Genomic DNA, 24950 nt, shown 5'->3' with positions numbered 1-24950 from the left:
ATCACCAAACGCTGGGTTTCCTCCTTCTTAATGCTTTGCCAGGCCTTTACAGCCGCAGCCTTCAGGTCTTGCTTGTTTGTGGGTCTTTCCGTCTTAAGTCTGGATTTGAGCAAGTGAAATGCATGCTCAATTGGGTTAAGATCTGGTGATTGACTTGGTCATTGCAGAAGGTTCCACTTTTTTGCACTCATGAACTCCTGGGTAGCTTTGGCTGTATGCTTGGGGTCATTGTCCATCTGTACTATGAAGCGCCGTCCGATCAACTTTGCGGCATTTGGCTGAATCTGGGCTGAAAGTATATCCCGGTACACTTCAGAATTCATCCGGCTACTCTTGTCTGCTGTTATGTCATCAATAAACACAAGTGACCCAGTGCCATTGAAAGCCATGCATGCCCATGCCATCACGTTGCCTCCACCATGTTTTACAGAGGATGTGGTGTGCCTTGGATCATGTGCCGTTCCCTTTCTTCTCCAAACTTTTTTCTTCCCATCATTCTGGTACAGGTTGATCTTGGTCTCATCTGTCCATACAGGGCCAGATTAAGGTTGGTGGGGGCCCCTGGGCAGAAAATCTGGTGGGGGCCCCATAACGTTAACATTTTAAGCCATAACAGTAGAGCACGAACTGTAGCATTTAGAAATATATCCACTGAGCATGGATCGTATCCTGTTCTGCCACATTCAGATTTACACTTATACACAGAAAATAAAGTTACTCACATTTTTTTTATTGATCCCAATGTTAAGACAGCCAAGTAATAGTAAAAATAAAGAAAGGGAAAGTTCTCACTGGCAGCAATGGTTGCTGAAAATCACAATGTGCTCTCTATTGTATTGTCTCCGGAGTAGTACATAGCAGCTGATGTCTGTACACGGTATGCCATACACTGTATCAGAGGTGGATCTAGGTTTTCCTGTCCATGGAGTAGGAGTTCAGTTTGGCGCCCCCTTCTATACACGGCTTATGCGGTTTGAGTAGTTGTCATGTGACCGCTCATACGCCATTTTCACACGTGCCGATGAGCTGCTCTTCCTAATTCTCTCGATGTTCAGTGAAATACTACAGCCCATAAAGAGAAGCAGGAAGAGAAGCTAATTGTGACTCAAAGTATTAAAATGACCTGCAAGTGGTCATGTGATCACTTCTGGAATTAGCAAGCAGAGCCGAATCCTTACATTGAGTATATTACAGGTTGTTGGATTGGGCATGCTACGGGGCTTACTTCTATTATTAAAGGGGTTGTCCAGCTCGACAAGGAAAATTTGTAGTTATATGACTGCAGACTTCTGAATTCTCACAGCTTGCGGACTGCACACTGTCATGATTTTCCCGTGCCATGAGCAAGTAGTCATGGGACTGCAAGTATGCGATTTGTTTACTTCCGGCCACATTCAAATTAGACGTCTGCAGCCTCACTCAATAGTTACATGCCCTCAAGCTCTCACTGCTGGCATCGGAGAGTCCTGACAGTGTGCAGTGTGCACACTGAGGATTCAGAAGTCTGCAGTCACATAGAAACTTTCATCACAAACCTGGACAACCCCTTTAATGCTACTAACATAATGTAGAAACCCTTGCGGTCATGTAATTTTACAAATCATGGCTTGCTACATGTGTACAGGATCAGAATCAGTAAAATGTACATAAATACACTGTGTGCAGAATTATTAGACAAATGAGTATTTTGCTCACATGATACTTTTTATACATGTTGTCCTACTCCAAGCTGTATAGGCTGAGAGCCAACTACCAATTAAGTAAATCCGGTGATGTGCATCTCTGTAATGAGTAGGGGTGCGGTGTAATGACATCAACACCCTATATAAGGTGTGCTTAATTATTAGGCAACTTCTTTTTCCTTTGGCAGAATGGGTCAAAAGAGAGATGTGACGGGCTCTGAAAAGTCCAAAACTGTGCGATGTCTTGCAGAGGGATGCAGCAGTCTTGAAATTGCCAAACTTTTGAAGCGTGATCACCGAACAATCAAGCGTTTCATGGCAAATAGCCAACAGGGTCGCAAGAAGTGTGTTGGGCAAAAAAGGCGCAAAATAACTGCCCATAAACTGAGAAAAATCAAGCATGAAGCTGCCAAGATGCCATTTGCCACCAGTTTGGCCATATTTCAGAGCTGCAACATTACTAGAGTATCAAAAAGCACAAGGTGTGCCATACTCAGGGACATGGCCAAGGTAAGGAAGGCGGAAAACCACCACCTCTGACCAAGAAACATAAGATAAAACCTCAAGACTGGGCCAAGAAATATCTGAAGACTGATGTTTCAAAGGTTTTATGGACTGATGAAATGAGAGTGACTCTTGATAGACCAGATGGATGGGCCGAGGCTGGATCAGTAAAGGGCAGAGAGCTCCACTCCGACTCAGACGCCAGCAAGGTGGAGGTGGGCACTGGTATGGGCTGGGATCAGCAAAGATCAACTTGTGTGACCTTTTTTGGTTGAGGATGGAGTGAAGCTCAACTCCCAGACCTACTGCCAGTTTCTGGAAGACAACTTCTTCAAGCAGTGGTACAGGAAGAAGTCGGTATCGTTCAAGAAAAACATGATTTTCATGCAGGACAATGCTCCATCACATTAATCCAACTACTCCACAGCGTGGCTGGCCAGTAAAGGTCTAAAAGATGAAAAAATAATGACATGGCCCCCTTGTTCACCTGATCTGAACCCCATAGAGAACCTGTGGTCCCTCATAAAATGTGAGATCTACAGGGAGGGAAAACAGTCCACCTCTGGGAGCAGTGTCTGGAGGCTGTGGTGGCTGCTGCACGCAATGTTGATCGTAAACAGATCAAGCACTGACAGAATCTATGGATGGTCGGCTGCTGAGTGTCATCAGAAAGAAAGGGGGCGATATTGGGCACTCACTTTTTGGGGTTTTGTTTTTGCATGTCAGAAATGTTTATTTCTAAATTTTGTGCAGTTATATTGGTTTACCTGGTGAAAATAAACAAGTGAGATGGGAATATATTTGCTTTTTATTAAGTTGCCTAATAATTCTGCACAGTAATAGTTACCTGCACAGACAGATATCCTCCTAAGATAGCCAAATCTAAAAAAAACCCACTCCAACTTCCAAAAATATTAAGATTTGATATTTATGAGTCTTTTGGGCTAATTGAGAACATAGTTGTTGATCAATAATAAAAAAAATCCTCTAAAATATAAAATGCCTAATAATTCTGCACACGGTGTACAGCACCAGAACCAAAAGCAATACCAAAATACATCACTAGCACCCTCATCAGTAAACGAATATATCACCAGAACCACCAATACATGACTACAGTACCAAATTTACTACAACAATATATTGTAATGTCACATCCCCATATACATTTGTATCACATGAATTAACAACTCCCAGTATGTCCTTAACAATTCCCAGCATTTTCTTACAATTGTTATCAGTATTCATCAGACTTTGGACCATACAGGAACCACAGTTCTGATGAGGAGAAGCATTGAGTGTCACACACATACAGTCACATCCAGGTACCTTGTAGGTGACATCTTCCCTGATCGGAGTCATCCTATTCTTTCTTCTCCATCTTGTCCAGACGTCATGATGACTATTCACATCCACAGCTCCTCTCTGCAGACCTCCCGGGCCTTCTGCAGCACATCTCGACATTATGCCCTTAAAATAAATAGCAGAATGATTATAATGCTCCTAAATATAAGTATATGACCTACGCTGTGCGCCTGAATAAATAATTGCCCCTCACTGTGCTCCCTGCACAAAATGACCCACACAATGTCATTCTTATGGTACATGGCCTCTTCTTTCAGTACTGGGCCCCCTCTTCACACCGTCCTCTACATTGTGTACCCACTATACTTCCAAATGTCTATACTGTGCCCCCTCCTCACACTCCCCCTCCTGAGCTGTGCCCTCACAATGTCCCCCATGCAATCCCCTCTCTATACTGCCCTCACCCTCAGTACCAAAATCACTGAAAGTGCAACTCAATCTCACATTCCCCCTCTTCAGCATACTGTGCCCTCACACTGGCCACCATGCTGCCCCTTCTCTATACTGCCTACCTCCTTCACTATACAGTCACTATACCGCACCTCAGTCTCACATTCCCCCTCCTCAGCATACTGTGCCTCCATACTGTGCCCTCACACTGGCCACCATGCCGCCCCTTCTCTATACTGCCTACCTCCTTCACTATACAGTCACTATACCGCACCTCGGTCTCACATTCCCCCTCCTCAGCATACTGTGCCTCCATACTGTGCCCTCACACTGGCCACCATGCTGCCCCTTCTCTATACTGCCTACCTCCTTCACTATACAGTCACTATACCGCACCTCAGTCTCACATTCCCCCTCCTCAGCATACTGTGCCTCCATACTGTGCCCTCACACTGGCCACCATGCTGACCCTTCTCTATACTGCCTACCTCCTTCACTATACAGTCACTGTACCGCACCTCAGTCTCACATTCCCCCTCCTCAGCATACTGTGCCTCCATACTGTGCCCTCACACTGGCCACCATGCCGCCCCTTCTCTATACTGCCTACCTCCTTCACTATACAGTCACTATACTGTACCTCCGTCTCACATTCCCCCTCCTCAGCATACTGTGCCCTCCATACTGTGCCCTCACACTGGCCACCATACTGCTCCTTCTCTATACTGCCTACCTCCTTCACTATACAGTCACTATACCGCACCTCAGTCTCACATTCCCTCTCCTCAGCATACTGTGCCTCCATACTGTGCCCTCACACTGGCCACCATGCTGCCCCTTCTCTATACTGCCTACCTCCTTCACTATACAGTCACTATACTGTACCTCCGTCTCACATTCCCCCTCCTCAGCATACTGTGCCCTCCATACTGTGCCCTCACACTGGCCACCATGCTGACCCTTCTCTATACTGCCTACCTCCTTCACTATACAGTCACTATACCGCACCTCAGTCTCACATTCCCCCTCCTCAGCATACTGTGCCTCCATACTGTGCCCTCACACTGGCCACCATGCTGACCCTTCTCTATACTGCCTACCTCCTTCACTATACAGTCACTGTACCGCACCTCAGTCTCACATTCCCCCTCCTCAGCATACTGTGCCTCCATACTGTGCCCTCACACTGGCCACCATGCTGACCCTTCTCTATACTGCCTACCTCCTTCACTATACAGTCACTGTACCGCACCTCAGTCTCACATTCCCCCTCCTCAGCATACTGTGCCTCCATACTGTGCCCTCACACTGGCCACCATGCCGCCCCTTCTCTATACTGCCTACCTCCTTCACTATACAGTCACTATACTGTACCTCCGTCTCACATTCCCCCTCCTCAGCATACTGTGCCCTCCATACTGTGCCCTCACACTGGCCACCATGCTGACCCTTCTCTATACTGCCTACCTCCTTCACTATACAGTCACTATACCGCACCTCAGTCTCACATTCCCCCTCCTCAGCATACTGTGTCCTCACACTGGCCACCATGCTGCCCCTTCTCTATACTGCTTATGTTCCCCACTACCCAGGCTCTATACTATGCCCCTCACACTTTTCTCCACCAATACTCTCCACTTACAATTTTCTCCCACCATACTGCTGCCTCACACTTTTTAATGGTGCCCCCCTGATTGCCGTGCAGGGGAACATATGCCGCATGCCCCCCAAAGGTACGCCCCTGTACAGTGTACAGGAGAATACATGACTGGTACACAATATACTGTGATACAGACATCAGAGGTTATACAATATACATATTATTATATACCATCTGATGTGTGTACACAGTGTATCACACTACTCTCTCTGTACGCTGGATGTGGTATACCATGTGCACAGATATACAATCCCCTGCACTGATCACACCTGGGCCTACAGGACAGGATGTAACATATTCTATATGTAATATGGGCCATATAGTGTAATGTGTGCTGCAGGCTCAGATGTGATCACTGCAGGATTCTGTGTGTAGTGATGTCTCTGCTGGAGATCAGTGTGTGTTATTGCAGGGGAGGGATGAGGCCGATGACCCGGCACTGACAGCCCGACCTGATCTGCAGCAGCTCACACTCCTGCAATAACTCACACTGATAGCAGAGTGGCCGCTGACACTATGGAACCGGTCTGGAGTTATCAGCGGCATCCTGCTCCCTCCTCACTGCAGTCTCCTGCCCGGCCGGCACCATGATTAATGACCTCATACTTACCGGGATAAACTGAGACCTCCGGTCCTCCCACAAGCTCCTCTACGGCAGGAAGAAACAGCAGCGCGGTGACGTCATCCTGGCAGACGCAGCCCACACAGCGTACAGTGGGCGTGTCTACAGTATAGTGATGGCCGGGATTGAAATACCTTAAAGGTACAGTGCGGTCTTGAACCACTGCGACATTAATAAAATGGCGGACACACAGATGGTGGTGGGGGCCCCCTCAGAGGCTCTTGTGGTGGGGGCCCCTGGGCTGAAGCCCCGTCTGCCCCGCCTATAATCCGGCCCTGTGTCCATAGAATACTTTTCCAGAACTGAGCTGGATTCATGAGGTGTTTTTCAGCAAATTTAACTCTGGCCTGTCTATTTTTGGAATTGATGAATGGTTTGCATCTAGATGTGAACCCTTTGTATTTACTTTCATGGAGTCTTCTCTTTACTGTTGACTTAGAGACAGATACACCTACTTCACTGAGTGTTCTGGACTTCAGTTGATGTTGTGAACGGGTTCTTCTTCACCAAAGAAAGTATGTGGCGATCATCCACCACTGTTGTCATCCGTGGACGCCTAGGCCTTTTTGAGTTTCCAAGCTCACCAGTCAATTCCTTTTTTCTCAGAATGTACCCGACTGTTGATTTTGCTACTCCAAGCATGTCTGCTATCTCTCTGATGGATTTTTTCTTTTTTTTCAGCCTCAGGATGTTCTGCTTCACCTCAATTGAGAGTTCCTTAGACCGCATGTTGTCTGGTCACAGCAACAGCTTCCAAATGCAAAACCACACACCTGTAATCAACCCCAGACCTTTTAACTACTTCATTGATTACAGGTTAACGAGGGAGACACCTTCAGAGTTAATTGCAGCTCTTAGAGTCCCTTGTCCAATTACTTTTGGTCCCTTGAAAAAGAGGAGGCTATGCATTACAGAGCTATGATTCCTAAACCTTTCTCCGATTTGGATGTGAAAACTCTCATATTGCAGCTGGGAGTGTGCACTTTCAGCCCATATTATATATATAATTGTATTTCTGAACATGTTTTTGTAAACAGCTAAAATAACAAAACTTGTGTCACTGTCCAAATATTTCTGGACCTAACTGTACATACTCATCTTGACTTGAGGTCTCCATGTCTTCGCCATTAGCTTCAGCTCCATAGTCTTCATATTCTACTTCAATTTCATCCAATCCAGACAACGGTGGTACAGGAACTGGCAAGGTACCATCAAGTAAAACTGGCCTAATCACAGATTCAAGTTCAGGGTAATTAATCTTATGTTTGTTCTTTGTAGAAAAGCCGTTCAGTTTGACAAAACAAAAGTAGCAGCCATCACTATGATTTTTCGGTTGTCTCCAAATCATGGGAACAGCAAATGGCACAGCCATTTTCCTCATATTCAACCAGTCACAAAGACCATTTGAACAACTCGAGCATATCACATGAGGGGCCCAGCATACATTGAAAATGCAGAAATAACAGAATAACAAAAATACTTCTATCTCAGAAGCTTTATGTGATAAAGAAAAACTAAGCATATTTTTGGAATCAGCACATCAAAGTGTCATAAAACAGACATATTACCTTTGCTGATGATTTTTTGCAACCTCTAATACCTTGCTAAGGAGCAGTACATATGACCACAAGATGGAAACATATATTAAACAAGCATTAATTAGTGTTGGGGATAGCCGCAGATACCTGAGATCGGCGGATCCAACCGGATTTTTTTTAAAAAAACAGTTCTCCCCCAGAATTATTCCCAGATATCTGGCTAGATGCTGATCCCTATATGTCTATGGGGACCTAACTCAGGCACTTTAAAATGGTGGTAGAAGGCATCAGGGATAAGAGCAGGCGCTTTATATTTACCAATCTCCCGTGTGGTTGTAACACTACTTCCAGGGGTGCTCATTAACCTCATGCAAAAGCACTGCTTCACCCACCCATCAAAAGTCCAGTCATCTGTGATTGGTTGCAGTCAGACCGCGTCCCCATCCTGTGTGTCAGCATGTCTGACTGCAACCAATCACAGACGCTGTATGTGTCATTATTGTGGTGTAAAAATAAATACAAATTTGGTGCAAGATCCCCCCATATTAAGATACCCAGCACAGATAAAGCATACGGCTACAGGCTGCAGCCCCCAGCCATGTGCTTATCTTGGCTGTGTGTCAAAATAACAGAAACCCTATGCGACTTTTTAAAAATTATTTAAATAAATAATTTAACAAAACGATGTGCTGTCCCCCCCAATTTTGATACCTATTTTTGATAAAGCCAACAGCCAAGGGCCGGTATTTTCAGTCTGGGGAGGCCCATGGTTATTGGGCCCCCAGCCTGTAGCCGCCCAATATTGTCACAACTTTTAGATGCATCAATCTCGGATCTTTACCCAGCTAAACCTGATTGCCCTGATGTGGTGGCAATCAAAATAATAAGGGGTTAATGACAGCTCAACAGATGCCACTAAGCCCTAGATTAGTAATGGGAGGCTTCTATGAGACCCCCACATTACTAATCTGTAATTGAAAAGAAACAAACACTAAAAATTACTTTATTTGAAATAAAATGCAAAAAAACCCTCTTTCACCCCTTTATTACACCCAGTTTTGAAACACAGTCAACATAAGCACATGGCTGGGGGCTGCAGCCTGTAGCCATATGCTTAATTAGTGTTGAGTATCATAATATGGGGGAACGAAACGCCAATTTTTTAATATGTTTTTACACCACGATAGGGACACAGACAATTTATGCAATTGAAAGCAGTCAAACAGCTGTCACACAGGGTGTCTAGGTAACCCACACGGATCTGGACTTTTACAGTCCAGGTCCGCCCATCACTAGCATTAACATATTATTCACATGAATGCTATTTACATCGTTGTCTCGTGGAGACGACTGATGTCTTCAAGGCAGAGCCTCCAGAACCCAGCACCCCCTTACATATACACAGGTTTAAGAGGAAAAATAGTTCCTGAGAGGGCTTCTTTAATCGCTTCAGGACCGCCCACTGTAAATATGCTTTCTGGGCTCTGCGCAACGCTACCATATTTTTACGGTTGGCGTTCAGGAGGGGATTGCGACCCCCTGCATTTGGCCATCACTGGGTTTCCAGTGCAGAATGGTTATTCTGCCCAGAGACATCACCAGGACCTGATTGGATCAGGTCCTGATGATGTGAACACTTTGCGATCACTTATGTGCTGCGATCAATAGCAATTGTGGCACATAGATGTTTCAGAGGAGCAGTGAGCTGCTTCTCTTATCTCTCACGGCTCTCCTGTGACACCATCACGAGGATGCCGAGGGTTGTCTGGAAGCCGATCTGCAGCTTGACTCTACCTGTGTAATGTATTACCATGCTGCTGCATGGCAATGTGTACAAGCGATCAGACTAAGAAAAGTGAAAGTCCCATATAGGGACTAAGTAAAAAAAGGTAATTAAAGAAAAAAAAAAAACCTTGCAAAATATAAAAAAAAAAAAACCACAAAATTTTATACCCAAAAATACATTTATTAATATAAAAAACAAAATAAACAAACAAAAACATGTATTCGATATTGCCGCATCCGGCCCTACCTGATCTACAAAACTGTCAAACTATTTAACCCCTTCAGTGAACAGTTTAAAAAAGTGGAAAAAAATGCTTTTTCATCATACTGAAGAAAAAAATGGAATAAAACGCAGCCAAAAACTGAACATAAATAAAAATGGTATTTCTGAAATCTACATCTTGTCCGGCAAAAAACAAGTCACCACATAGCTCCATCAGTAGAAAAATAAAAAGGTTACAGCTCTGAAAATACAGCAATGCCCTTCCAACTTATTTTTTCAAAAAAAAATGGTTTTTTTGTGTAAATGCGGCAAAACATAAAAATATGATATAAATGGGGTATCGGCGTAACTGTACTGACCCGCAGAATAAACCTGTGTTGTTACTGTTACCAAACAGTAAACGACATTTTAAAAAAAATCAAAAAATTCCTGACTTGCTGTTTCATGTTAATTCTACCTACAAAAAATGAGAATAAAAAATGATCCAAAAATGTTATGTGCCCAAAAATGGTACCAATAGAAACATCAACTCTTCCTGCAGAATACAAGACTTCCCATGGATAGCTCTCCAAACACAACATCATGTCCGCTATCTATTCCAGACAATTGGGCGCTCTAAAATTCAAATGGCGTACCTTCCCTCCTGAGCCTTGCTGTGGGCCCAAACAATTGATTTCCACCACATTTGGGATATCTGCATACTCAGGAGACATTACATAATAATTTTTATCATGTATTTTTTCCTGATACCCTTGTGGAAAAAAAAACTACCATGTTGAAGTAACAATTTTGTGGTAATAATGTATATTTTCATTTTCACAGCTCAATGTTCTAAAATTCTGTGAAGTCCCCGGGGATCAAGATGTTCACCAAACATCTCAATATATTCCTTTAGAGGTGTAGTTTCCAAAATGGGGTCACTTGTTGGGGATCTCCACTGTTTAGGCACCTGAGGGGGTCTTCAAATGCAACACGGAGTCCGCTAATGATTCCCGCCAATTTTGCACTTTAATGGCGCTCCTTCCATTCTGAGCTCTGCCGTGCACCCAAACATTTGAGATCCACCAAAAATGAGGTATCAGTGTACTCAGGAGAAATTGCACAATAAATTTTATAGTGCATTTTTTTCCTGATACCCTTGTAAAAATGTAAATTTGAGACTAAAGTAACATTTTTGTGGGAAAAAGTAAAATTTTAATTTTTTTCCTTCAACATTGCTCTGGTTCCTGTGAAGAACCTAAAGCGTTAATAAAATTCTTGGATATTGTTTTGAGCAGTGTGAAGTGTGTGGTTTTTAGAATGGTGTCACTTTTGGGTATTTTCTGTCACATCAAAATCACTTCAAATGTGATGTGGTCCCTAAAAAATGGTTTTGTAAATTTTGTTGGAAAAATGAAAAATTGCTGATGAACTTTGACGCCTAACTTCCTAACAAAAAATATTGTTTAAAAAATTGCGCTGATGTAAAGTAGACATGTGGGAAAATGTTATTTAGTAACTATTTTGTGTGGCATAGCTCTCTGGATATAAGGGTATAAAAATTAAAAGTTTGAAAATTGCAAAATCTTCAAAAGTTTTGCCAAATTTCCGATAGTTTCACAAATAAACGCAAAATATATTGTGTTAATTTTACTCCTATCCTGAAATATAACACATCATGAAAAAACAGACTTAGAATCACCGCGATCCGTTGAAATGTTCCAGAGTTATAACCTGTTAAAGTGACACTGGTCAGAAATGAAAAAACTGGCCCTGTCATGAAGGCAATAACAGGCTCTGACGCAAAAAAGTTAATAGCAGAATTATTGTTGTACTGATGTGTTATGAAAGAATACAATGATTTGGAAACCATATTTTTCACGACAGAACTCAGAGCACAAATCAGAATGTGAAAGTTAGACATTTTTCCATTTTATTTGAAAAAATTAAGTAATTTAGAAATTTACTGTATGGTAGAAACCGATTTCAAAAGATAAATGATAATTAGTAAGAAAACTCGTATTATGATAATCTTGCATTGTTAACAGCCTACAAAACGATCGTTCATCGGGTGAAATAATTTAGCTTGTTTTAAATTCAACATTTACAGTAGTGCATCATCCTGTATAAAGTTGACAAGAACAGTGACAGGCTATGCGTGCTGAATGATCTATTACTGATTGTTCAGTGTGCAACGTTTAGCGTGGTCGCCTTAAGGGTACTTTGCACGCTGCGACATCGCTAGCCGATGATAGCGATGCCGAGCGCGATAATACCCGTCCCCGTTGCACATGCGATATCTTGTGATAGCTGCCGTAGCGAACATTATCGCTACGGCAGCTTCACAAGCACTTACCTGGTCGGCGATGTCGCTGTGACTGCCGAAGAATCCCTCCTTCAAGGAGGCGGTGCGTTCGGCGTCACAGCGACGTCACCGCGACGTCACTAATCGGCCGGCCAATAGAAGCGGAGGGGCGGAAATGAGCAGGGTGTAAACATCCCGCCCACCTTTTCCCTTCCGCATTGCCGGTGGACGGCGGGCGCAGTTATGGAGATGTTTGTCGCTCCTGCGGCTTCACACACAGCGATCTGTGGAGCTGCAGGTACGACAAACAACATTGTACTGGCGGATGCACCGACATTATGAAAAAGAACGACGTGATACAGATCACCGATTTTTGACTGTTTCACGCTCATTCATCTTCTCGCCTAGGCGTTACACGTTGCGACGTCGTTACCAGCGCCGGATGTACGTGACTTTTGATTTGACCCTGACGATATCGCAGTAGCGATGTCGCAATGTCCAAAGTACCCCTTAGGCTACGTGCGCTTCAAATCGCTGCAGAAAGAGTCCGTAATGAGAAAAAAAAAGCCGATTTAATGCCCTCTGAGTGCAGCCCCTCCCATAGACAGAGCAGAGGCTGCATGCAGAGCGCACGGAATAAGTGACATGTCACTTCTTAGAACGCGTGCTTCGGGCAGCAGCCGAAGCGCTGCGCTCTAATATGCCACGTGCGCACGTCTCCTGCATAATCTTCATAGATTATGCTGGGGATGCAGGACGCATGCAGTTACGCTGCGGTGCAGATCACAGCGTAACTGCATGCAAATACGCAACGTGCGCACATAGCCTTAGAAATCAGGGTATATTCAAACTCATGTTGGTCCAGGAAACAAACTTTTAGTCCTACCATGGTATAATATTATCAGTTTGTACATTCGGTTACAGGCTCTTTTATATACAGTATATCACAAAAAAGAGTACACCCTTCACATTTTTATAAATGTTTTATTATATCTTATTGCAGGACACCACTGAAGAAATGACACGTTGATACAATGTAAAGTAGTCAGTGTACAGCTTGTATAACAGTGTAAATTTGGTGTGTCCTCTAAACAAATCAAAACACAGGCAGTAGTGTCTAAACCACTGGCAACTGTTAGGAGCTGGCTGTGGACTAAAGACTATAGGACCAATGAGCCTAGAGCTGACACCACAGCTTTAAGAGAGGAAGACTTTTTCTCAGCATGGAGCACTGGTTACGTTAATGTTATTGTTGTGTTTTATTAAAAACTTTTTGCTCGTCAATTTAAGTTACACACAACGCCAGGCACAAGATTGGTAATTAGAGTAAAGTAATCATTACATTACTCTCCTTACTGCCACTGGGACTTCAGTTAAGAGATTGTTCTCCCAGCCACTAATCCCATTATATAAATCGTGATAGTAGTCACAGTGGCGCTATCATCACAGGGGTCTACATGGAGTCCCAGGGGAAGGGCTTGACATCAGGAAAATATGTCCACTAATACAAAGTTAGCATTGTGGGAGTATTTCCTGGGGGTCAGACTCAAACTTGGGGGCAACTTAGTGTACTTAGAACACTGATGAGGAGATGGGGGTTGTTGCTGGCTGGAGCTGGATATGTGCTATGATTTTGGTATCCATCATCTGGAGGAGCATAGGCTGTGACTGCAGACCATATCAGTAGGAAATACAAAAGCTATGGGCCAACCAAAAGTAGGGAGACAGTGGAACTACCAGTCTCGGTTTGCAATCTCATGGACTGGGGGTATCTCATTTTGGCTATCTACCTGGAGTTCCTGTAAGACCATAAATTTAAGAATAAAAATATTTGCATCTTTAAACTGCCTAGATGATTATCACAACCCACAACCTCAGATCTTCACAACTATTAGGTGAAAATGGTCAAATTGTACCCAATTAGCCATTTTCCCTGCCCGGTGTCATGTGACTTACTAGTGTTACAAGATCTCATGTATGAATGGGAAGAAGGTGTGTTAAATTAGTGTTCTCGCTCACACACACTCTCATACCGGTCACTGGAAGGTCAACATAGTACCTCATGGCAAAGAATTGTTTGAGGATCTGAAAAAAATGGATTGTTGCTCCACATTAAGATGGCCTAGGCTATATGAAGATTACAAACACCCTGAAACTGAGCTACAGTATGGTGGCCAAGACCATACAGGGGTTTAACAAGACAGGTTCCACTCAGAACAGGCCTCACCATGGTCGACCAAAGAAGTTGAGTGCCTGTGCTCAGTGTCATATCCAGAGGTTGTCTATGCAAAATAGACATATGAGTGCTGACAGCATTTCTGCAAAGGTTAAAGAGGGGGTCAGTGCTTAGATCACACATTACACACTGCATCAAACTGGTCTGCATGGCTGTTGTCCCACCCAGAAGGAAGCCTCTTCTAAGGATGTTGGACAAAAAAACTTGAAAACAGTTTGCTGAAGACAAGCAGACTAAAGATGTAATAAAATTTAGAAAATGTGAAGGGTGTACTCAATTTTATGATATACTGTATACTGTACTTGATATATGGATTGCAGGTATAACATTGCATGTGTGTATATCTGAGGACTGCATCTGCTGAACCTTGGCTTTTAGGCAGATCCTGTGTTCATGCTTCTGAAATATTAATGAGCCTTCTATCAGGAACGTCCCTGGATATCATATCTACTGTAGGTCCTTCCTGGTAATCATGAGCTCTTAGGGATTGCTTTCTATTAATTTACAGTATCTGTTGATGCCTTAAAACATTAGTCATCTAATTGCAATAGAAAATAATTCTGACTGACATATAGCAAACAGTGTCGGCAAGGATAGGACAATGGTCGACAATATTGAAATCCCATCAGATTTATAAAAAATATATATCCAGCAGGTGAAATAAGTATTGAACACATCACCAGTTTTCTAAGTAAATATATTTTTAATGCTCTAATAGCTGTCCTGGCAGCAGGTGCCCATACCTGGGGTCACCAGAGGATCTTCCAGTTCCCCGGTGGGCCAGTCCGACCCTGTGGACAGGTGTTTTTCATACAGGTAATGAGTTCAAACAGGTGCAATTAATACAGGTAATGCGCACATGATAGGAGTGCTTCTTAAAGAAAAAATAACATGTCTGTGAGAGCCAGAATTCTTGCTCGTTGGTAAGCTATCAAATACTTACTTCATGCAATAAAAGGCAAATTAATTATTTAAAATTAATACAATGTGATTTTCTGGATTTTTTGGGGATTTTGTCTGTCACAGTTGAAGTGTACTTACAATAAAAATTAAACACCTCTTCATTGTCTGTAGGCGGGAAAACTTGCAAAATCGTCAGTGTACTTATTTTCCCCACGGTACAAGCAGATGAAATACGAATTAAACTCATGACTAATTTTCTCTAAGTAAATATATTTATAAATTTGCTATTGGCATGACATTCTCACCAGATGTCGGTAACAACTCATTCAAGCCACGCAAGCAAAGAAATCAAACCATAGATGCCCATATATTTAGTGATGTATAATAATAAGAAATGACACAGGGGAAAAGTATTGAACACATGAAGGAATAGAGGTGCAAAAAGCCTTGGAAAGTGATGACACCAGCTGGAATCTATCAGTAATTAGCAATCCTACCACTTAGCGAAAAATAATATCAGCTGGTTCAACTGATGGCCTATAAAAACATGTTATTACCAAGGTGCCACACAAGAAACATCTCATGAAGGGTAAAACCAGTGAGCTGTCTCAAAACCTTCACGGCCTCATTGTTACAAAACACTGATGGCATTGGTTACAGAATTTCTAAACTACTGAAGGATCCAGTGAGCACTGTTGGGTCCATAATCCGTAAGTGGAAATAACATAATTTCACCACACATTCAACCTTTATAGAATCAAATCAGGTTGCTGTTGCAACTCTTAAAGGTGCTATGCTTCCATTTCTCGGCTGTTGCACACAGTAATGCCCCCCCAAATTTCAAGTCAGCACAAATTGACCCATCTAGTCTGATGCAAAATTGTGACGCCCTGGCGCCGCCAGGTGGTTACAGAAGTGTACTACACCCTACATAACACCTTCCCACGCAAGGTTCCATCAGCCACAAAATCCTAGCCACCCCCCCAGGGTAGGAAGAACACACCAAAAGGCAGGACCAGGCGGATTGGGAGTGCCCACCTAGGGGTCTCGAGGATCCGGGGGCGGGAACAAGTAGTCGGGGTCTAAGTTGAGTCTAGTTTGGAGTTGAAGTGGAAAGGAGTGACAGTGACAGACTGTCAAAGAAAAGCTGAGCCTAGTGAAGGGTAGACAGAGTAGTGGCCCTGGTCTACTGGCTAGGTGGCAAGCAGTGGACCGTGTCCAGAGGCGACGGGAATACGGTCGCAGGAAATCCAGAGTGGACCGGGACAGGGTTGGAGCCCGCCGGTACCAACAGCTAGATCCGGTCTGGAAACCGTGCACAGGGGGGGTACCTGGACCCTAGTTAGAAGACGGTTGCAAGCCCTTTCTCTAATTCACCAGGCCGGGGGCAGGTTTCAAGCCTAGCTCCAGAAGTGTTAGCCCAGATAGAGCAAAACGGCAGCCCACCGCGGGGGATAGGGTATCCGCAAACGCCCACTGAAATCCCAAGGGTCAGTTTTCGCGGGCAAATCTCCCAACCAGAACATACCGGGAGTGGACTTCCCCGTTCCAGATGGAGTCATCCGAAAGTGAGGAAAATTACAGAGTGCAGGAGGAAGGGACATCGGTAGACCAGCCGGGTGTGGGACCCGAGTACACCTGGACGCAGCAGCCGGTCACTGACACCTTGGTTTACCAACAGACTTGTGTGCAATTATTCCACAGTGAGTACACCAACAGTCCCCGGTCCGGCCCGGTGCGCCACCTCCGGCCTGTATCACTCCCCGTGTTCTGGACACTGAGCCCCAGGGCATCCATTCCTACCCACGGAGGGGTTAACATCCAGCTGCTATCCCATTTCCCCAGGGTGCTCCCCAACAGCAGCGGTGGTACCACATCTTACCACACACCGTGGGTGGCGTCATGAAATATCTACAGCAATCCCCGTACAAATACGTCCACTTTATATTTGAGTGTCCGCACAACCCCCGGGCCCGGAGATTCCTCGAGCCACTGCGGATCCGGATCCGAGCAGCCCGGCTGCTACTGACGTGGGGGTGGCACACAATATATCAAGAGTAATGTCTTGCAGTGAAGATAGCTACACCATGGAGTGGGAGGAATAATCAGCCACTCAAGTTCCACGGCCACAGATAAGTTTATCTAGTACTTCATTGAATGCTGGTTCATCCTCTGTAGCCACAGCAGCCAGCTGTATCATGACTCTGGCCAGCCATATTACTTCAGGGTCCCCTGGCTTCCCTGCTTTGAGGGAGCACCTCATACAGAGAGTTCAGAGACAGAATGCAGGCTACCTTCAAACTGTACCCTGCAGAAATTGGCAATCTAAATTGCTCAGTTACTGTGAGCAGCACTCCACGAGTGCAAGTCTAAGGCGGGCTTTGCACGTTGCGACATCGCAAGCCGATGCTGCAATGCCGAGTGCGATAGTCCCCGCCCCTGTCGCAGCTGCGATATGTGGTGACAGCTGGCGTAGCGAAAATTATCGCTACGCAAGCTTTACATGCACTCACCTTGCCCTGCGACGTCGCTCTGACCGGCGACCCGCCTCCTTATTAAGGGGGCGGGCCGTGCAGCGTCATAGCGATGTCACACGGCAGGCAGCCAATAGAAGCAGAGGGGCGGAGATGAGCGGGACGTAAACATCCCGCCCACCTCCTTCCTTCCGCATAGCCGACAGGAGCCGCGGTGAAGGAGGTAGGAGATGTTCCTCGCTCCTGCGACTTCACACACAGCAATGTGTGCTGCCACAGGAACGAGGAACAACATCGGACCGTCGCAGCAAGGTAATTATGGTTTTCGCCGACGCTACACTGATGATACGATTACAACGCTTTTGCGCTCGTTAATCGTATCATCTAGGCTTTACACACTACGATGTCGAGAGCGACGCCGGAAGTGCGTCACTTTCGACATGACCCCACCAACATCGCACCTGCGATGTCGTAGTGTGCAAAGTACCCCTTAAGGCCACTTTACACACAGAGATAAATCTTTGGCAGATCTGTGGTTGCAGTGAAATCATGGACATATTGTTTCATCTGTACACAGCCACAAACCTGGCACTGATAGTCCACAATTTCACTGCAACCACAGATCTGCCAAAGATTTATCTCTGTGTGTAAAGTGGCCTTTAGCCTCAGCCTGAGTGCCAAACTGAACATCAGATGCCGCAGAGACTAAAGGTCAAGTTGAAGAAAAGCACACCGGCAGATCAATGGCGCCCACCGCCACGACACCCCTAAGGCCGCATTATGGCGGACCCTCCATCTATTGACCCTCCAGAGATGCAACACCCCCTACTCTGAGCCCGCATCATCGCTGACCCTGCCTCCTGTGACCTTCCTGGGGCACTCCAACACTGCCGCTCCCCCCTGGTAAGCATTAGGATTAAGACACACAAGGATTATAAGACCAACCCTTATTTTAACATTAAAAAAAAAAATCCTATTTTCTTCTTCTAAATTTGGGGTGTATCCTATAATTTGGGGCATCTTATAAACCAAAAAACATGGTATTTAAATCATCTTCCATTGCAAGTGTGAATGAGCTGGAGAGTGTGATATGTTTCTCAGTGTGAATAAGGCTATGTGCGCACGTTGCGTTCTCTGTAGTGCGGAAAAGAACGCACCCTCTGGCAGACTGGACACTGCGTTTATAAAATAAAATGCATCCACAACGCATGCATTTTGGATGCTTTTTCCATGCATTTTGCATGCGTTTTGAATGCATTTTTGACACTGCGTTCCCCCGGCAATTCATCTCTGCTACATGCCGGCTGACAACAGACACAGACAGAGTCGGGCGATGAGAATGAACTCGGGTGAACTTCATCCGACTTCATTGTCATACCGCAGCTCTGCCTGTGTGTGGCGTCCCGATTATCATCTTCACCACACACACATCCCGACATCCCCACACACAACCCGACATTACCGCCGACATCCCCGCACACATCCCGACACTACAGCCCTCATCAGCACCGCACACAACCCGACATTCCCGCACACATCCTGACATTACCACCGACATCCCCGCACACAACCCGACATTCCCGCACACATCCTGACATTACCTGACATCCTGACAATATTAATTTAAGGTGATTGCACTTGGGCAGAGGAAATAAAATATATAGCTACAGTGGCCAGCAAAAGTTTGGGCGCTCTTGGTCAAAATGATTGTTATTGTGAACAGTTAAGTAAATTAAAGATTAAATGAACTCTAAAAGGCATAACTTTAAAGATGACACATTTCATTTATATTTTAGGCAAATATATAGATATATTTTTATCTTTTACATATTAAAAATTACAGAAAAGAAAATGGGCCGATGCAAAAGTTTGGGCAAGGTGTCAGACCAAATGTCTTGTTCATTATCATCGTTAGGAAAGACAAAGTGATGCAAATTTTACTGTTTTATAAAAACCCAGCCTCTTCTAACCTTGTGCCAAGAACAGCAGTCATAAGTTATTCTAAGCAGCTGCCTAGCACTCTGAAAATGAAAATAATGGAGGCCCACAAAGCAGGAGAAGGTTAATAGAAGATAGCAAAGTTTTTTTAAGCTGCCCTTTACTTGGTTCGAAATCTAATTAGGAAATGGCAGTTAAGAAGAACAGTGGAGGTCAACATAAGATCTTGAAGACCAAGCAAAATTTCTATGACAGCTGCTCATAGGATTGCTAGAGAGACAATCAGAACCCCAGCTCCACTACAAAAGACCTTCAGGAAGATTTAGCAGACTCGAATTGTGGTACATTGTTCTACTGTTCAGAGATACCTGCACAAATATGGCCTTCATGGAAGAGTCATTAGAAGAAAACCTCTGCTGCGTTCTCATCATAAAATTTAGCGTTAGAAGAATGCAAAAGAACATCTAATTTAGGCTGATGTATTTTGGAAACAAGTCCTGTGTACCATTGAGCAGTGGCATAACTAGAGTTCGATGTGCCCCGATGCTGGCTACAGAGTATTTATAAGCTGTGATACTTTCCAAAGGGGGTGCTACTAGGTATTAACCATGCATGGTCCCCAAACGTTTGCATAAGCCAATTTTCCATTTTTGTTAATTTAAAAATGTAAAGGATAAAAATTAAAAAACAATTGGGACTAAAATACAAAGGAAATATGTCATCTATAACTTTATACTTTTTAGAAATCATTTAATCTTCAACTTGCTTAACTGTTCACAATAAAAGTAATTTTGACCAGAGGTGCTCAAACATTTGCATGTTACTGTAAATACTTAATTGTAAAACACTGGGTAAAATTGTCACTGACATAGACTTGGATTTATGGGTGGATGGGAAACTCAATATTACTTATTAGTGTTAGGCAGCTGCTGCCAAGGCTAATAAAATAATAGGATGCATTAAAAGAAGTATAGATGCTAATGAGAAGAACATACCATAGTTTTGCCTCTATACTAGTCACGACCTTAATTAGAACAGTGGGTACGAATTTGTTCTCTGGTGTATAAGAAGGACATAGCTGGCCTAGAGAAGGGACAAAGAAGAGCAACCAAGGTTATTAAAGGAATGGGTGGATGCAGCACCAAGACAGATAATTAAACTTGGGGTTATTTAGTTTGGAAAAACAGAGGTTATGGGGCAATCCTATTACAATATACAAATATGTCAGAGAATAGATGAGAGAATTTCTAATGATCTTTTTACCCCTAGGCCTGCGACGGGGACAAGGGGGCATACTCTAAAGGGTACTTTACACGCTGAGATATCGGTACCAATATCGCTAGCGAGTGTACCCGCCCCCGTCGGTTGTGCGACATGGGCATATCGCTGTCCGTGGCGCACAACATCGCTAACACCTGTCACACGGACTTACCTTCCCTGCGATATCACTCTTGCCAGCGAACCGCCTCCTTTCTAAGGGGGCAGTTCATGCGGTGTCACAGCGACGTCAAACGGCAGCCATCCAATAGCAGAGGAGGGGCGGAAATGAGCGGCCGGAACATGCCGCCCACCTCTTTCCTCCCTCATTGCCTGTGGACGCAGGTAAGGAGGTGTTCGTCGTTCCTGCATTGTCACACATAGCCAGGGCCGCCATCTGGGCATTACTAGTGTGACTCCTGTATCGGGTCCGGTGAAAAGAGGGGTACCCTCTGACAGCCCGGGCTCCTCCCCTTTCATTCCTCTGCTCACCGGGCCCCATGGGCAGGGGGCGGGGACATTGCACTGGCAGATATATCGCGGTGCAGCATCTGCAGTCGCACAGGCGCCCAAGCGGGAGCGGGCCACTAGAGCCTGAAAACATGTTAACCCCTTAGCGACCTATGACGTACTTGGTACGTCATGACTCCCTGGTACTTAAGGACCCATGACATACCCAGTACGGCATGGCGAGATCGTGGCCCCGGAGCCCCGATGGTTGTGATCGTTGAAATACCTTAGATTCGGGGAGGAGGGGCCCTCTGCCTGACCTCAGGAGGGGTGGTGTCTCCTCCCCGGACCTACGGAGGCTGTGATTGGCTGACGAACGCCGCTCAGCCAATCACAGCCACTGTAATGTTTCAGCCACTGTAATGTTTCAGCCATTGAAAATGGTTGAAACATTGAAATCCAGCCATCATCAGTGCAGCTGTAGCACCGATCGTTGGCTGGAGCTGGGTGACCTCAGTTTCAGCCGCCCCCAGCTTTGATTGTAGAGATCGGCCTTATGACCGATCTCTCCAATTACTGTGGATCTGGGCTGGAGACCGCCCCCCTCAACTTCACTCCGGCATCTGTGGAAGCTGATGGGAGTGATCGGTAAGTTATAGACACTGTCTCCTTTAAGCCGCCGCCCCTCAGCCGCTGGCTGCAGAAGTCACTGCCCCCCATCCACCGCCACTGAACCCATCTGCTGCCTCCCCTCCATCTGCCACCGCTCTCCCCATCAGCTGCTGCCACCCTCCCTCATCTGCTGCCCCTCTCCCACCTCTCACCTTCCTCCACCTGCTGTGACCCCCACCTGCTGTGACCCACCACCTGCTGTGATCCCCCACCTGCTGTGATGCCCCCCACCTGCTGTGATCCCCCCCAGCTGCTGTGATCCCCAACCTGCTGTGATCCCCCACCTGCTGTGACCCCCCCACCTGCTGTGATCACCCCCCACCTGCTGTGATCACCCCCCCACCTGCTGTGATCACCCCCCACTATCTATCTATCTATCTATCTATATATCTATCTATCTATCTATCCATTCCTCTCTCTATTTCTCTATTCCTTTCTACAGTTAGGTCCAGAAATATTTGGACAGTGACACAAGTATTGTTATTTTAGCTGTTTACAAAAACATGTTCAGAAATACAATTATATATATAATATGGGCTGAAAGTGCACACTCCCAGCTGCAATATGAGAGTTTTCACATCCAAATCGGAGAAAGGGTTTAGGAATCATAGCTCTGTAATGCATAGCCTCCTCTTTTTCAAGGGACCAAAAGTAATTGGACAAGGGACTCTAAGGGCTGCAATTAACTCTGAAGGCATCTCCCTCGTTAACCTGTAATCAATGAAGTAGTTAAAAGGTCTGGGGTTGATTACAGGTGTGTGGTTTTGCATTTGGAAGCTGTTGCTGTGACCAGACAACATGCGGTCTAAGGAACTCTCAATTGAGGTGAAGCAGAACATCCTGAGGCTGAAAAAAAAGAAAAAATCCATCAGAGAGATAGCAGACATGCTTGGAGTAGCAAAATCAACAGTCGGGTACATTCTGAGAAAAAAGGAATTGACTGGTGATCTTGGGAACTCAAAAAGGCCTGGGCGTCCACGGATGACAACAGTGGTGGATGATCGCCGCATACTTTCTTTGTTGAAGAAGAACCTGTTCACAACATCAACTGAAGTCCAGAACACTCTCAGTGAAGTAGGTGTATCTGTCTCTAAGTCAACAGTAAAGAGAAGACTCCATGAAAGTAAATACAAAGGGTTCACATCTAGATGCAAACCATTCATCAATTCCAAAAATAGACAGGCCAGAGTTAAATTTCTATCAGATATTTTTGTTCAAACCTTCAAATTAAATGTTACAATCTGCACTTGAATTCTGTTGTAGAGATTTCATTTCAAATCCAATGTGGTGGCATGCAGAGCCCAACTCGCGAAAATTGTGTCACTGTCCAAATATTTCTGGACCTAACTGTATCTATGATTCTATCTGTCTATGTATCTCCTATCTGTAGCACCCACGGCGCAGGGGTTAAATGTTACTCGTCGCCGGGCCGATGATGTCGGGTCAGGGATGTCACAGGTGTACAATAAAAGGGGATTTGGATGATGGTGGGGAATGATGAGGATGATAGTCTTGTGATGCCACCTGTGGTACGTGGCGAGGGATTAGCCGCCGCTGCTGTCGCTGTCCTCCGGGGTGGATGGTGTTGCAGCAAGGATGGTTCTGCTCCCCACAGGTGGAGCGGGGCCCCAGGGAGGATGATGAGAAGAGTAGTGGCCGTTGGCGCCGAAGCGCGGGGCGACGGCAATCAAAAGGTTGAATCAGCTGCTGTGGTTCCAGCCGTGATGGGCCCCAGTCGATCCTGGATCCGTTGGAGGCTAGAACCAGTACAGTAGTCAATGGGCCCTTCCTTGTTGCGCCTTTAAAGATGGATCCCCGTGGCCTGAAGCTGCTTGGGGACTCCGGTTTGTGTAGTGTTAGCTCCTGTGCTGTGTGTAGGTGACGCGGTGCCTCTGTGGGGCTTGACCCCATGTGGAACTGTGCTCCGGGATCTCATGGTGGTCAGAGGGACATGCAATCCCCCTGTCCTGCAGATTCTGGTGACACAACCTGAAGTCTGTTCCACCCTAAGGCTCTGCCCCCCGTAACCGCACCGGTCCCGCTCCTGTTCTCTCCTGCTGAAGAACACTCTAACTGTTGTGTAAGCTCCTAACTCCTCTTGATTGCTGCTCCTCCCCCAGTTCCCTGTCATTAGTGGGTGGCTGCCGCCCATGTTTGGTGACAACCTTAAGACCTGACCCTAGCCCGGTCCCCAATGGTTGTGTGTATGAGTTTGTGTTTTGGAACTGGTACCGACCTCCTCTGGATCTAAGATGAGTACTGCACCTTAAGTGAGGTGCAGTACCCTGTGGTGCCTGGAGCCACAGGGGCACCACATATCCATCTATCTATCTATCTAGCCATCTATCTATGATTCTATCTATTTATGATTCTATCTATCTGCTGAAAGAGCCTTAAAGTGAATCTGTTAGCAGGTTTTTGCGCCAACATCTGAGAGCAGCATAATGTAGAGACAGATAGCCAGAATCGTTATCTGCTCGTGCCGTTTAACCCCTTAAATGGCGCTGTCAATATGTGACAGCGCCATTATAAGTGCGATCGCGGTAAACTTTTACTTACCGTCCGATGCCGGAAGTCACGTGACGCGATCACGTGACTTCCGATAGTTGTCATGGTAGCACAGGGTCATGTGATGAGTCCTGTACTACACATCAATTGCTTTCACTTTTGCTGTGCCCGCGGCACAGTGAAAAAGAAAGTGAGCGTATCTGCTGTTTACAGCTGTATAGCTGTGATCAGCAGATAGATAAGAGCGATCGGATTGCTGATCGCAATAGCCCCCTAGGGGGACTAGTAAAATAAAAAAAAAAAGTTAAAAAAAATTTAAAAAATTAAAAAAAAACAAAAAAAAGTTCAAATCACCCCCCATTCGCCCCATTGAAAATTAAAGGGTTAAAAAAATAAAAAATATACACACATTTGGTATTGCCGCGTTCAGAAACGCCCGATGTATCAAAATATAAAATC

At 45.1% G+C, this 24950-nt stretch overlaps 1 protein-coding gene and 1 long non-coding RNA gene across 2 annotated transcripts in view; both read right to left on the bottom strand.

Moving 5' to 3' along the window:
• Positions 1 to 24950, bottom strand: part of GRXCR1 (glutaredoxin and cysteine rich domain containing 1) — a 130798-nt gene that overhangs the window by 88239 nt on the left and 17609 nt on the right. The gene's annotated exons all lie outside the window — the stretch shown is intronic.
• LOC142290041 (uncharacterized) lies at positions 829 to 6298 on the bottom strand. The gene is made up of 3 exons (XR_012750207.1): positions 6212 to 6298; positions 3516 to 3656; positions 829 to 1062 (listed from the first exon to the last, which is right to left on the bottom strand). It is a non-coding gene; the product is annotated as an uncharacterized LOC142290041 (long non-coding RNA).

Source organism: Anomaloglossus baeobatrachus, chromosome 1 (genome assembly GCF_048569485.1).
Source record: "Anomaloglossus baeobatrachus isolate aAnoBae1 chromosome 1, aAnoBae1.hap1, whole genome shotgun sequence".
Taxonomy (NCBI): domain Eukaryota; kingdom Metazoa; phylum Chordata; class Amphibia; order Anura; family Aromobatidae; genus Anomaloglossus; species Anomaloglossus baeobatrachus.
The sequence above is the reverse complement of the archived record's forward strand: the minus strand, read 5'-3'. Positions and strand labels throughout refer to the sequence as shown.